Raw genomic sequence first — 12,759 nt, 5'->3', positions numbered from 1 at the left:
ATAATCACAGTTTATTATTCAGAACTGAACATACGGTTCAAATAAAATTTGCATCTAGAAGTACCATAACAGATATTAAAATTAAGGTTTTAAGCAGTTAACATTCACATTATGCCGTTCATTCTTTGTATTATTCATAAATTTCAGATTGACAGATTCTTAGAGCAGTTCATGGACAGAATAGAAATGAGGCAGTTATCACCATTCATAACAGTGTGGCTATGATATGTGAATACAATTTAACAATGCTCAGGTAACGGGGAAATGTTTAAATTCAACCAATTAAAGTAAGAAGTAATGACAGTCCAGAAGTGTTATTGTTCTGTCAAAGCTGGTGTTTATAGGACAAATATCAAATCTTTTAGAATTCAGTCGGTGTTTACAATGATGCCTATAAAAGTAAAATGCTATCATAAAATTGACATTAGGATCATGCAGTGGTTATCTGAAGCTAGCACTGCACTTTTTTCTACAATTTTAAGAGAAGACAAGAGCTAACCAGGGTTTAATAGATCATCTTTTGTGTAGATTGTAAATCCTTTCTTGTATTGCTTTACTTTGAAGTGTTTCTTGACTTTTCTGATCTTTCTGCTATTTTTTTCTTTCGGTAATCTCTTTATTCTTTAAGGAAAGGAAAATCATAAAATATCAGTTGAGGTTAAGGAAGAGACGCTAATATTATTCAAACCACTGTTTTATTATGCATTGCAATATTACCTTCTTGTTTCCTCAGGCTGTTCTTTTGATTATCACAGAGAAATATCGAAATGTGCTTTACCTGAGAAAGGCATTAAAAAAAGCTGAGAAGTAAGTAGCTTTCAACATGAGCTAAAAGAGAGTTTTTGGCAAAAAATACACAAGAAAGAAATCTTCCAACCAACCTAAGACATGCCATATTTTTTTATTTAACTAATTTCTACATACATAGCAGAAATTCAATCACAATTATTTACTTTTAAAATACATTATATATATACAGTACAGACCAAAAGTTTGGACACACCTTCTCATTTAAAGATTTTTCTGTATTTTCATGACTATGAAAATTGTACATTCACACTGAAGGCATCAAAACTATGAATTAACAGATGTGGAATTATATACTTAACAAAAAAGTGTGAAACAACTGAAAATATGTCTTATATTCTAGGTTCTTCAAAGTAGCCACCTTTTGCTTTGATGACTGCTTTGCACACTCTTGGCATTCTCTTGATGAGCTTCAAGAGGTAGTCACCGGAAATGGTCTTCCAAAAATCTTGAAGGAGTTCCCAGAGATGCTTAGCACTTGTTGGCCCTTTTGCCTTCACTCTGTAGTCTAGCTCACCCCAAACCATCTCGACTTGGTTCAGGTCTGGTGACTGAGGAGGCCAGGTCATCTGGCGTAGTAACCCATTACTCTCCTTTTTGGTCAAATAACCCTTACACAGCCTGGAGGTGTGTTTGGGGTCATTGTCCTGTTGAAAAATAAATGATGGCCCAACTAAACGCAAACCGGATGGAATAGCATGCAGCTGCAAGATGCTGTGGTAGCCATGCTGGTTCAGTATGCCTTCAATTTTGAATAAATCCCCAACAGTGTCAGACAGCATAGCCAGAACAATAGATGCCCGGCACCCTATCCATGCATCGCAGAGTTGTGAAGCCCCCACTCACAAGGTCACCATTACTGGGCCTGGCCGTGCCCTGGCAGATAAAAAAAAGTGCAAAAAATATCATATGAGGTATTAGTTGATATTTTGGCCAAAATACGTAAGCTCGCAACCCATCGTCAAGGGTCCTCATGGTTTTGCGAGTCCCTACTCTAATTTTAAAAACAGACAGCATAGCCAGAACAATAGACAGAATTTTTAGAAAATAGCAAAAGGCAATGGTACTCACCAGCCAAGGTTTCAAGAAAAAATGCACACCAGGACACGGCCGGCCCCCTTTTGTTAGAAGGAGGTAACACAGGTGCAGAATGCTAATGAACAATCGCCCTCACCCACTCTCACTGGAGGGGCGATTCACACACTCGCGGCACCGTGCCTAGCCAGCATCCTATTACACGCCCCTACTATTCGACTAGGCGGGATGCCCGGGGGCTTCACAACTCTGCGATGCACGGATAGGGTGCCGGGCATCCCGCCTAGTCGAATAGTAGGGGCGTGAAATAGGATGCTGGCTAGACACGGTGCCACGAGTGTGTGAATTGCACCCTACTGCAAGTTTCATCTGTGTGCAGTTTTAGTGGTGGGCAGTCGCCCCTCCAGTGAGAGTGGGTGAGAGCGATTGTTCATTAGCATTCTGCACCTGTGTTACCTCCTTCTAACAAAAGGGGGCCGGCCGTGTCCTGGTGTGCATTTTTTCTTGAAACCTTGGCTGGTGAGTACCATTGCCTTTTGCTATTCCCCAACAGTGTCACCAGCAAAGCACCCCCACACCATCACACCTCCTCCTCCATGCTTCACGGTGGGAACCAGGCATGTAGAGTCCATCCGTTCACCTTTTCTGCATCGCACAAAGACACGGTGGTTGGAACAAAAGATCTCAAATTTGGACTCATCAGGCCAAAGCACAGATTTCCACTGGTCTAATGTCCATTCCTTGTGCTCTTTAGCCCAAACAAGTCTCTTCTGCTTGTTGCCTGTCCTTAGCAGTGGTTTCCTAGCAGCTATTTTACCATGAAGGCCTGCTGCACAAAGTCTACTCTTAACAGTTGTTGTAGAGATGTGTCTGCTGCTAGAACTCTGTGTGGCATTGACCTGGTCTCTAATCTGAGCTGCTGTTAACCTGCGATTTCTGAGGCTTGTGACTTGGATAAACTTATCCTCAGAAGCAAAGGTGACTCTTAGTCTTCCTTTCCTGGGGCGGTCCTCATGTGAGCAAGTTTCTTTGTAGCGATTGATGGTTTTTGAAACTGCACTTGGGGACACTTTCAAAGTTTGCCCAATTTTTCGGACTGACTGACCTTCATTTCTTAAAGTAATGATGGCCAGTCGTTTTTCTTTACTTAGCTCCTTTTTTCTTGCCATAATACAAATTGTAACAGTCTATTCAGTAGTAGAGATGAGCGGTGTTCGACTCGAACTGTTCGCCAATCTCAAATTCGAGCTGTTTTGGGCGGTGTTCGAGCCGTTAAGTGAACACGAACGATTTGAAAAAAATTTGGCTGTTCGAGGTTATGTTCGATAACTGTTCGTGCACCAAATCATAACTGGATTTTTTCTCAGTAATGCTGAAAATTAATGTTAATACGCAGTGTGAGTGTACAGCGGGGCGGGGGGAGGGGCAGGGGATGGATCTCTGCAGGAATAATGAAGATCTCCATTTTTTTTTCTCTTTCCCGCATTTACAGTGGGGACAGGCTGACAGACTGCACGTTAGCAGCGCACACACGGAGCGAACTGCTTTTTTTCACACAAGCAAGGGCATGTGTCATTGACAGTGTATGTCACATGTCCTTGCCCTATAAGACCCAGCCATTTTCCCCGTTGCCACCATTTTCTCACTGCTGCAGCTGCGTGTTAGATGGCACCGCTGTTGCTGTGTGCGCTATACTATGTTAATTTCAAGACAATTTTCGCACAAATCTACAGATAGCTTGGGAGTAGGGAAGAGTTGTGATTGCAGTCCTTTTAAGGACTAGGTTACATCATTTCATACGACTTTTATCAGGCAGGTCTGTGCTCTTAAGTAGATAGGTTGGGAGTAAAGACTAATTGTAATTGCAGTCCTTTTCAGGGCTAGGTTACATCAGTTCCTATCACTTTTTGCCAGGCAGGTCTGTGCCAGTGCTGTGCAAGTTTTTTTCACAGCATTTGGCTAAATCTAGCAAAGCAAATCCTTTTTGGCCTATTGCAGTGTGTGTTAGTCAGTGAAGAAGCCTATCTGTGTTGCAAGCTACACCACCTGTGTATAGAATACAAATTTTTTTACTGCACCTAGTGAAGTAAAACCTTTTGGGCTTAGCATCATTCTATTAGTCCATCTGTACTGACCTCCATAAGGTTGCAAATTAAAAATAATTTTTATCTGCATCTAGCTCTGAAAAAATATTTAGGCTTCTAGCAGTGTGTGGGACTTGGTCTATTAGTCCATCTATACTGACCTCCATCAGGTTGCAAATTCAATATAATTTTTTTCTGCATCTAGCTCTGAAAAAATATTTAGGCTTCTAGAAGTGTGTGGGACTTGGTCTATTAGTCCATCTATAGTGACCCCCATCAGGTTGCAAATTCAATATAATTTTTTTCTGCATCTAGCTCTGAAAAAATATTTCAGCTTCTAGCAGTGTGTGGGACTTGTTCTATTAGTCCATCTATACTGACCTCCATCAGGTTGCAAATTAAAAATAATTTTTATCTGCATCTAGCTCTGAAAAAATATTTAAGCTTCTAGCAGTGTGTGGGACTTGTTCTATTAGTCCATCTATACTAACCTCCACCAGGTTGCAAATTAAAAATAATTTTTATCTGCATCTAGCTCTGAAAAAATATTTGGGGTTGTAGCAGTGTGTGGTACTCATTGTATTAGGCCATCTATACCAAGTTCCACCAGCTTTGAAATTAATAATAATTTTTATCTGCATCTAGCCCTGAAAATAATTTTTCTTCCCAATAGTGGTAGCAATAGAAATATGTGGCGCGCGCCTTGCTAACAAAAATATACGCTTCATAACAAAAAACACCAACCTAGCGCATTGAATTAATAAGATGGCATCATCGTCTCTCCCAGTGCTAGGCCTACTACGCCGGCTAGCATTCCTGTGCCTAAAACACAATGTATGGGTCCGCGCTAGCCACTATGCTGAGGGGTCTAAAGCTGCTGCTAACGCTTTCTAACAATTCAATTGGCAGATTTTCACAGAGCTCTTCCCCAACGCCCACCCATCGGGCAACAGTTGCCCACCCTCCCTATGGGAACTAGTGGCGAATAGTTGATGCCATTAATCAGAGCGTCAGTTGCCCCGTCGACGTGGCTAGCATACAGTAAGGCATGGGAAGAGTGGACACGACTAGTAGCAGGAAGACAGGTTGACCAATGTGAACAAGCCAGATCACAAGTCACCATAGAATTTCTCCACCAGCTAATGATGAGGGGCATATCAGGGGCGTCAGCGCAGCGATGTCTGACCGGAGTAGCATTTCACTTCCAACTACTGAATTGGGGAGGTGTGATAAAGATTCATCATCAGACAATCCATAAAAGGGTGGAAAAGGGGTCAGCCAAGTCAGGAGTGTAGACGTCCCGTCCCGTGTCACTAAAACTGATTTCTCACATCATATCCCTAACACCATTAACATGACACTCACAATTTGAAGCAACACTACTGTCTACTGCATTTGTGATCGCCTTCTTCTGGGCGCTATGCATAAGCGAATTAGTCCCTCAATCCAAAATTACCACCAGTGGAGGCTTATTACACCAGGACATAGTCATAGCCAATACTGCAATACGTCTACGCATATGCCTATCGAAAACGGTTCCAGCGGGCAGGGGCACTTGGGTACTTCTACAACCCACAAACCGTACACTGAGTCGGGTAACAATAGTAAAATCATATGTAACCATCAGATCACAAAGTAATTTCTTCCTATCACACATTGATGGAACGCCATTATCAAGATACCAGTTCCAAGCTATATTTAATAAATGCATAACATCGGCAGGGAACCACGCCAAAGATTACGGGACACACTCATTCCGCATAGGCGCGGCAACGGAAGCAGCAAGAGCAGGACTGTCAGAAACGAAAGTTCAGAGGATAGGGAGATGGCGATCCACGTGTTTGGCGAGATACATAAGACCGGACTTGTTATCCTAACGTGGTTTGTTTCTTTTACAGGTGACGCTAAGCCAACAGTGTGGGTGATAGGCCACTCGTATATATATTGGGCAGAAAAAAGGGTGAAAGTCCGCCCAGGCAGGAGGAAATTAGAGTTTCATAACACATATTTCAACTGGAGAGGTATTAGAGGCCTGCTATAGCCACAGGTACTAATGGAGGTAATCAAGTTAGGGAGAGAGGCAAGAGGTCTGGTCATCTTAGTTATACAGGCCGGGGGAAACAACCTAGGTCATCACAAGAGCGCATAACTAATGGCAATAATGAAACTAGACACTGAGCGCTTCAGAGAATTTTTCACAAAACTAGCTATTGTATGGTCAGAGATTGTGCCGATAGCGGTATGGGAGGGTGCGCGAGACATCACGGCCATCGAACGGACAAGGCGGGTAATAAATATTCGGATGGCAAAATTTAGAAGAGACAGAGGCGGTGTAGTGATACGACACTGACAACTGGAAGGAGATAATGCAGGCCTCATACGGCTCGACGGTGTTCACTTAATGGATATTGGACTGGACATATTCCTGTCAGGACTCCAGGACAGAGTGCAACAAGCGTTAAGAGTGATGGGTGGGGGTCAGAGTCCTGCTTACGAGTATGCAGGATCCTCCGTGGCCTGGAAATAGAAAGGACATGTTGGAGAACTACACTTGTTGGCCAACTTGCCGGAGTGGAGACCCAGGGCATGCTGCAACAAGCTGAATTATTTTAGAAATAAAATGCCTTTCTAATGGAATGAGTATAAAGAGTTAATAAAGCTGTGACCGATCCTCACACATCCAGTTGTAATAGTTACATTATTGTATTGTCAAGGAAAGGGGGGCGGTAGGGGGGCGGAGCGACTGTGTTTGGTTGGGGGTCCCCACAGTCTGCCTAGGCTAGATGCATTTAAAAATTCTTATTAGATACACAGGCGGTGCAGCTTGCTTCGCAGCTGGGCTACTATGCCCAAAGTATTGCCTAGGCTATAGAGTCTCCATTTTTTCCCAAAATTGTGGCACAGACACCACTTAACCCTAGAACGCATACCTGGGGCCTCGCAGGCCCGCCCTGTTAATTGTTTTCTCTTTTCTGCAAGATTACTTTAGTTAGAATTTTGAAACTCTAGGTATTCTTCATGTATATAGTTGTTTATCATTTGAGTTTGAGTTATTCCATGTTATTTGCACACGGGCCTAAAAGGCCCCAGGTATGTGAAAGTGTAGATTTTTATGGTCATGCGTTCTAGGGTTAAGTGGCTTCAATTGCCCCACAGTTGCTTAAAACGGTTGGTGAGGTGATTTTACCAAATGCTCAAGCTTTTAGTCTCCCCAGGAAGACACAGGGGTAGAAAAGTCCTTGCGAATCCATGATTTGTTCATCTTTATGAACGTGAGTCTGTCTACATTCTCAGTGGACAGCCGCGTGCGCTTATCTGTCAGCACACCACCAGCAGCGCTGAACACACGTTCAGAGAGAACGCTGGCTGCTGGGCATGACAAGATCTCCAAGGCGTGAGTGGCGAGCTCCGGCCATTTTTCCAGATTGGAATCCCAAAATGAGCAAGGGTCCAGTGACACAGTCATGGCTTCGATGTTCACTTGGAGATACTCCTGTACCATCCTCTCTAGGCGTTCACTATGTGTCAGACTTCTTGTCTCCTGTGGCCTTGCAAAGGATGGTCTAAAAAAGTGGTGACACGATTCCACAAAATTTCTGTTACCAGCAGATACTGTGTTACTGTTACGGTTTGAGTGATGAAGACTCGACAGTCCCACGGTTGGCACGTTAGAACTGTGAGATTCACTACGTGCACCACTGGTGTTTTGTGGAACAGCACATGTAAGATTCTGCAACAGCGTCTGCAGATATTCCTGCATGCGTAAATCCCTTTTTATGGCAGGAATTATTTCGGCAAATTTACTTTTATACCGGGGATCTAAGAGTGTGGCAACCCAGTAGTCGGGATTACTTCGAATTCTGACAATCCGAGAGTCATGTTGCAGGTAGTGCAGCAAGAAGGCACTCATGTGTCTTGCGCATCCAGGAGGACCAAGTCCTTGTTGTGTTGGTAGCGAGGTAAGAATCATGCTTCCTTCCTCTGCCCTCTCCCCCCAACCTCACACAACAGAAATGTGATCAAGGTCTCCCTCATCTGATGAGTCTTCCAGGCCCATCGCCAGTTCATCCTCCACTTCTTCCTCAGCTCCTGCACCTTCCTCAACAGTTTGGCTGCTACCATGCGCCCTGGTTAATCGCTCTCTCCCACCCTCCCATGCCTGCCGCCTTGGTGCTGCCGACCGTCTGGACCTTGGACATGTTATCCCTTCCGCATACATCTCCTCCTCTACTTCCTTCACCTCCTCTTGTCCCACCACCTTTCTCTGAATTCTGTTTAATGTGTGCTCCAGCATGTAAATCACCGGAATAGTCATGCTGATAATGGCATCGTCGTCAGCACTAAACATCTTCGTCGCCATTTCAAAACTGTGCAGAAGGGTGTGTGGCGCCCCTGAGGGTTCAGTCGCCACAGAGTTACTGCATCTCACCCAGAGGTGTGGTATCTCACCCTCAGGTAAGGGACCCTAACACCTGCATCCAACACATACCCGCAGTGGGGGTAGGGCGAGATTGCTCCTAAGGGAGAGCACAGTCCCTGGTCCCTAGCTGGCGGGAGGGTCCTATGTAGTGTTGAGCCACCCCCGTAGTGTTCGAGTTCGGTTCGGTTCGTCGAACACCCGTGTGTTCGCCGAACTGTTCGTCGAACTGTTCGTCGAACACCTTCGAACACCGTTAAAACCAATGGCAGGCAAACAAAAACACATAGAAACACATAGAAAACACCTTCAAAGGTGTCCAAAAGCTGACAAACTGCTCAGAAGACACAACTAACACATGGAAAAGTGACAAGTACATATAGTCATGCGAAAAGAAAAGAGGTGGAGGAGTAAAAGGAGGGGGAGACACAGATATAGGCATGTCATGCCCTTCTAAAATCCAAAAAGTGAGAAGCCGACACGTTCAGTCCACTCCTGCCCGTGCCACCTCCGCGTCGCCGGGTTTGTGCCAGAGCCGCGGTGAACCCTGACGGCCAGCCCCCCTCTCCCAATACTGGTGCCTGTCCGCTGGTGGGTCGAGCGAGTTCCCCTGTGGTGGAGGCAGCTCTAAGCTTTTTAATTTAAATTGTCTCTCTAATTTGAATGAATACACTTTAAATCCATTTACAAGGATCTATTGGAGGGCAAGTCTCATGCCAGCAGCCGTGTAATTCCAGCTCCAGTAGCGTCCACTAAAGCTGCTGCAGTTAAAAAGCTTTTATAAGGATCGAGCTCGGCTGTCCACCGCAAGGCATCCTACTGCCAGTCCCAGACCCTATGCCGTGGGGTGCCTCCTGATGCTCTTCACTGAGTATCCCGTGGTCCCGAAGCATTTCCTTTGAAAAAATTAAGTGTCCAAACTACAGGTGGTGTAGCTTGCTTAACAGCCGGGATAATCCGCTGACTAGCAGACACTGCTACTGGGCACAAAGTATTTCCTGGGCTAGATGCAGTTAAAAATTTGTAATTAGATACTCTCGTTGGATGCTGAGAAAGCATTCCATAGAGTCTCCTGGCACGCCATATATGATTCTCTTAAAAAGCTTGGGGTAGGGGTCTAGGGGACCCTTTTATAGCCAAAATCACGGCCCTGTATCGCAATACGTCACCTAGGCTGAAGATAAATGGAACTGTAGCACCCTGAGGGCTCGGTTGCTACAGAGGTATTGCACCTCACCCAGAGGTGTGATATCTCACTCTCAGGTAAGGATGTAGTGTGGATCAGGACCCGACACCTGCATGCATTACACCACATTGCCGTGGGGCAGGGCGACCAATATGCCCCTGAGATGGGCACGACAGTCCCTGTCCCTGGCTGGAGTGGGGGGAGGGAACACTGAGGAAGGGGAACCCTGTAGTGCAGGAGCAGGGAGGAAGCAGTTCCTGGGTGCATTGAGAAGGGAGTATAAAAGGTGGGCACCATTTTAGTTCAGTGCAGAGAAGTCTGAGCAGAAGTGGCAGGGAGCAGGGGCTCTGCATGAGCTCTGCTCCGGAGGCGGGCCTAGTAACAGAGGCCCAGGCCTGGAAGAGGGAGAAGGAAGGAAGAGGAGCGGAGAAGGCTCCAGGAATGAGAAACGAAGGGATCCCAGGGGTGCGGACGGGCGAGTCGCCACCGCACGCCCGAATCCACCTGCGTGGAGGGGTCAGGCCAAAGGGGGAGACCGGTCCCCGAAACTAGTGGAGGCAGGAAACGACCCTCAGCTAGAAACAGGAGGCTGTGACATTTTATGTGGCGCAGCCCCTCGCTACACCCGCTAGGAAGGCACCACATAGGGTCAGGGAAACTGGCGCCAAGTTTACCAAGAGGAGGCCCGAGGCAGCCGAACAGAAGGGTTGGTAAGAAAGGCCAGACAAAGGACACACAAAGGGGGTCCTGTGAAGCGCTCCAAAGTTATCTGGGAGTTGTCTGAGCCCCTCACCTGGTGAGCACAGTACGACGTGGGCAGCCGTTACCTGCAGACGTGGTCTGGATAATAAGAACTGTGAGTAAAGGCCCTGGACTGCATCACTGACTCCGTGTCGTTACTGCTGCTGCCCTGCACCATCACCCCCATCCTCCGCATACACTGCCCTGAGGCTATACTCCTCCCGTGGGGAGTTATGCTACGCTCTGCTGCACCCACAACACCAGCCTCAGCGGTCTGCCATGGAGCGGCGGTTCACTCTGACCGCAATCCACGGCTGGCGTAGTCGGACATTTAAACATCAAAACCACATAAATAGTTCCGCCACTGGTTTGACCGCCCTGAGCCACGGAACCGGGTCGCCACCACGGAGACTACAACCACCAGCATCCACCAAAAAGGGTCCGGCTCCGGGTGTCCCAAGGCCCAGGGTGCGCGTCAGAACATTTTCATCACCTTTCACAATCACCAATGGGACAAGGCAGGGATGTTCTCTGTCCCCTCTCTTATACATCCTAGTGACGGAGCACCTGCTCTCATCAATTCGCCATAACCCCAATATTAGGTGGATTGAGGTGGGAGGCACCGAGTACAAGTGCTCTCTATTTGCTGATGATGTCCTAGTATATATCACTCAATCACATATATCCATCCATGCTGTTATGGCTGAAATAGATCACTTTGTTACATGGTCAAATTTTAAAATCAATGCAGCGAAGTCTGAGGCCCTCGATGTCTCCCTCCCCAAATCCATATAGGATTCCATCCAGTCCAACTTTCCCTTTGCCTGGCCCTCACAGGGTATCAAATACTTAGGAATTCCTATTCATAGAGACCTCTCCCATCTATTTTATCTTAATTTTGGGCCCTTTATTGAACAACTCCATACAGACCACGGTTGGCAAGTTAGAACTGTAAGATTCACTACGTGAACCACTGGTGTTTTGTGGAAAAGCACATGTACACTGTGTTCCAAATTATTATGTAGAAAGTGTTTAGGAGTGATAAGGGAAGACTTTGTTTGTTTGTCAGTTAAACTCATTGATGGTGATGTGTGTCAGGGCTCTTTATATCACTGTAAGCAATTGCAGACACCTGTGCTAATTAGTTTGGCAGGTGTGTCCAATGAAAGGCAAGACTACTTAAGAAGGCTCTCTCACATTATTAAGCAGCCTACATTTTCTGCCAAAATGGGAAAGAAAAAGGATGTGTCGGCTGCTGAGAAGCAACAAATTGTGGAGTGTTTAGGTCAAGGCATGACTACAATCAACATTGTGCGATGATCAGGATGAAGTGTCTTGGCAATCAAGAAGTATGTAGCTGATTCACAGTACACACGTGTGCGTGCTGATAAGGGCAAATTAAGGACTCTTTCCTACAGGCAATTACGTCAGGTTGAAAGAGCAGCGGCAAAAAAGCCTTGTCATAGCAGCAGACAAGTTTTTGAAGCTGCTGGTGCCTCCAACGTCCCCCGAACAACAAGATGCAGGGTCCTTCAGAGGTTTGCAGCTGTGCATACGCCATCCTGTCGACCTCCTCTATCCACTTCACACAAGCAGAAACGGCTCCAGTGGGCCAAACATTACATGAAGACTGATTTCAAAACTGTTTTGTTCACGGATGAGTGCCGTGCAGCACTCGATGGTCCATATGGATGGAGTGGAGGATGGCTGGTTGATGGACACCCCACGCAAACACGGCTACAGCGCCAACAAGGAGGAGGTGGAGTAATGTTTTGGGCTGGAATCATGGGGAGAGAGATTGTCGGCCCCTTTAGGATCCCTGAAGGCGCTAAAGATGAACTCCATAATGTATGTGGATTTTCTCAAACAGCACTTCCTGCCATGGTTCAAGAAGAAGAACCGTGTATTTCACAGCAAGATCATTTTTTTGCATGATAATGCACCATCTCATGCTGCACATAAAAAATCTGCATCTCTGGCTGATATGGGCATAAAAGGGGACAAACTTATGGTGTGACCCCAATGCTCCCCTGACCTCTACCGCATTCAGAACCTTTGGAGCATCATTAAAAGGAGTGTCTATGATGGCGGGAGGCAGTTCACATCTAAGCAACAGCTCTGGGAGGGTATTCTGTCCTCATGCAAAACAATTGAAGCAGAAACCATCCAAAACCTGACAAATTCAATGGACGAGAGAGTTCAGAAGCTCCTTTCGAACAAGGGGTCCTATGTGAAAATGTAACATCACCTAGAATAAAGTTTTGAGTTGAAAACTGTTTGATTTCAGTTTCTAACAACCTGCTAATGCTTATAATTTCAAAAATGACCATTTTTTTGGTCTTTATTAAAATGAAAAGGTTGATCGAAAAGTTAGGGGGATCTAAGAGTGTGGCAACCCAGTAGTCATGATTACTTCGAATTCTGACAATATGAGGGTCATGCTGCAGGTAGTGCAGCAAGAAGGCACTTATGTGTCTTGCGCATCTCGG

At 45.8% G+C, this 12,759-nt stretch overlaps 1 long non-coding RNA gene across 1 annotated transcript in view; it reads right to left on the bottom strand.

Moving 5' to 3' along the window:
• Window positions 1-510: 510 nt before the first annotated feature.
• The window catches only part of LOC141258231 (uncharacterized), a 108,724-nt gene continuing 96,475 nt past the window's right edge, over window positions 511-12,759 (bottom strand). The window contains exons 2-3 of the long non-coding RNA XR_012318247.1: window positions 718-778; window positions 511-621 (exon numbers count right to left, since the gene is read on the bottom strand). This is a non-coding gene — a long non-coding RNA (uncharacterized lncRNA). The remainder of the gene's footprint in view (window positions 622-717; window positions 779-12,759) is intronic.

This window comes from Phyllobates terribilis, unplaced genomic scaffold, assembly GCF_046119375.1.
Source record: "Phyllobates terribilis strain yellow unplaced genomic scaffold, ASM4611937v1 Scaffold_3__8_contigs__length_932513732, whole genome shotgun sequence".
Classification (NCBI taxonomy): domain Eukaryota; kingdom Metazoa; phylum Chordata; class Amphibia; order Anura; family Dendrobatidae; genus Phyllobates; species Phyllobates terribilis.
The sequence above is the reverse complement of the archived record's forward strand: the minus strand, read 5'-3'. Positions and strand labels throughout refer to the sequence as shown.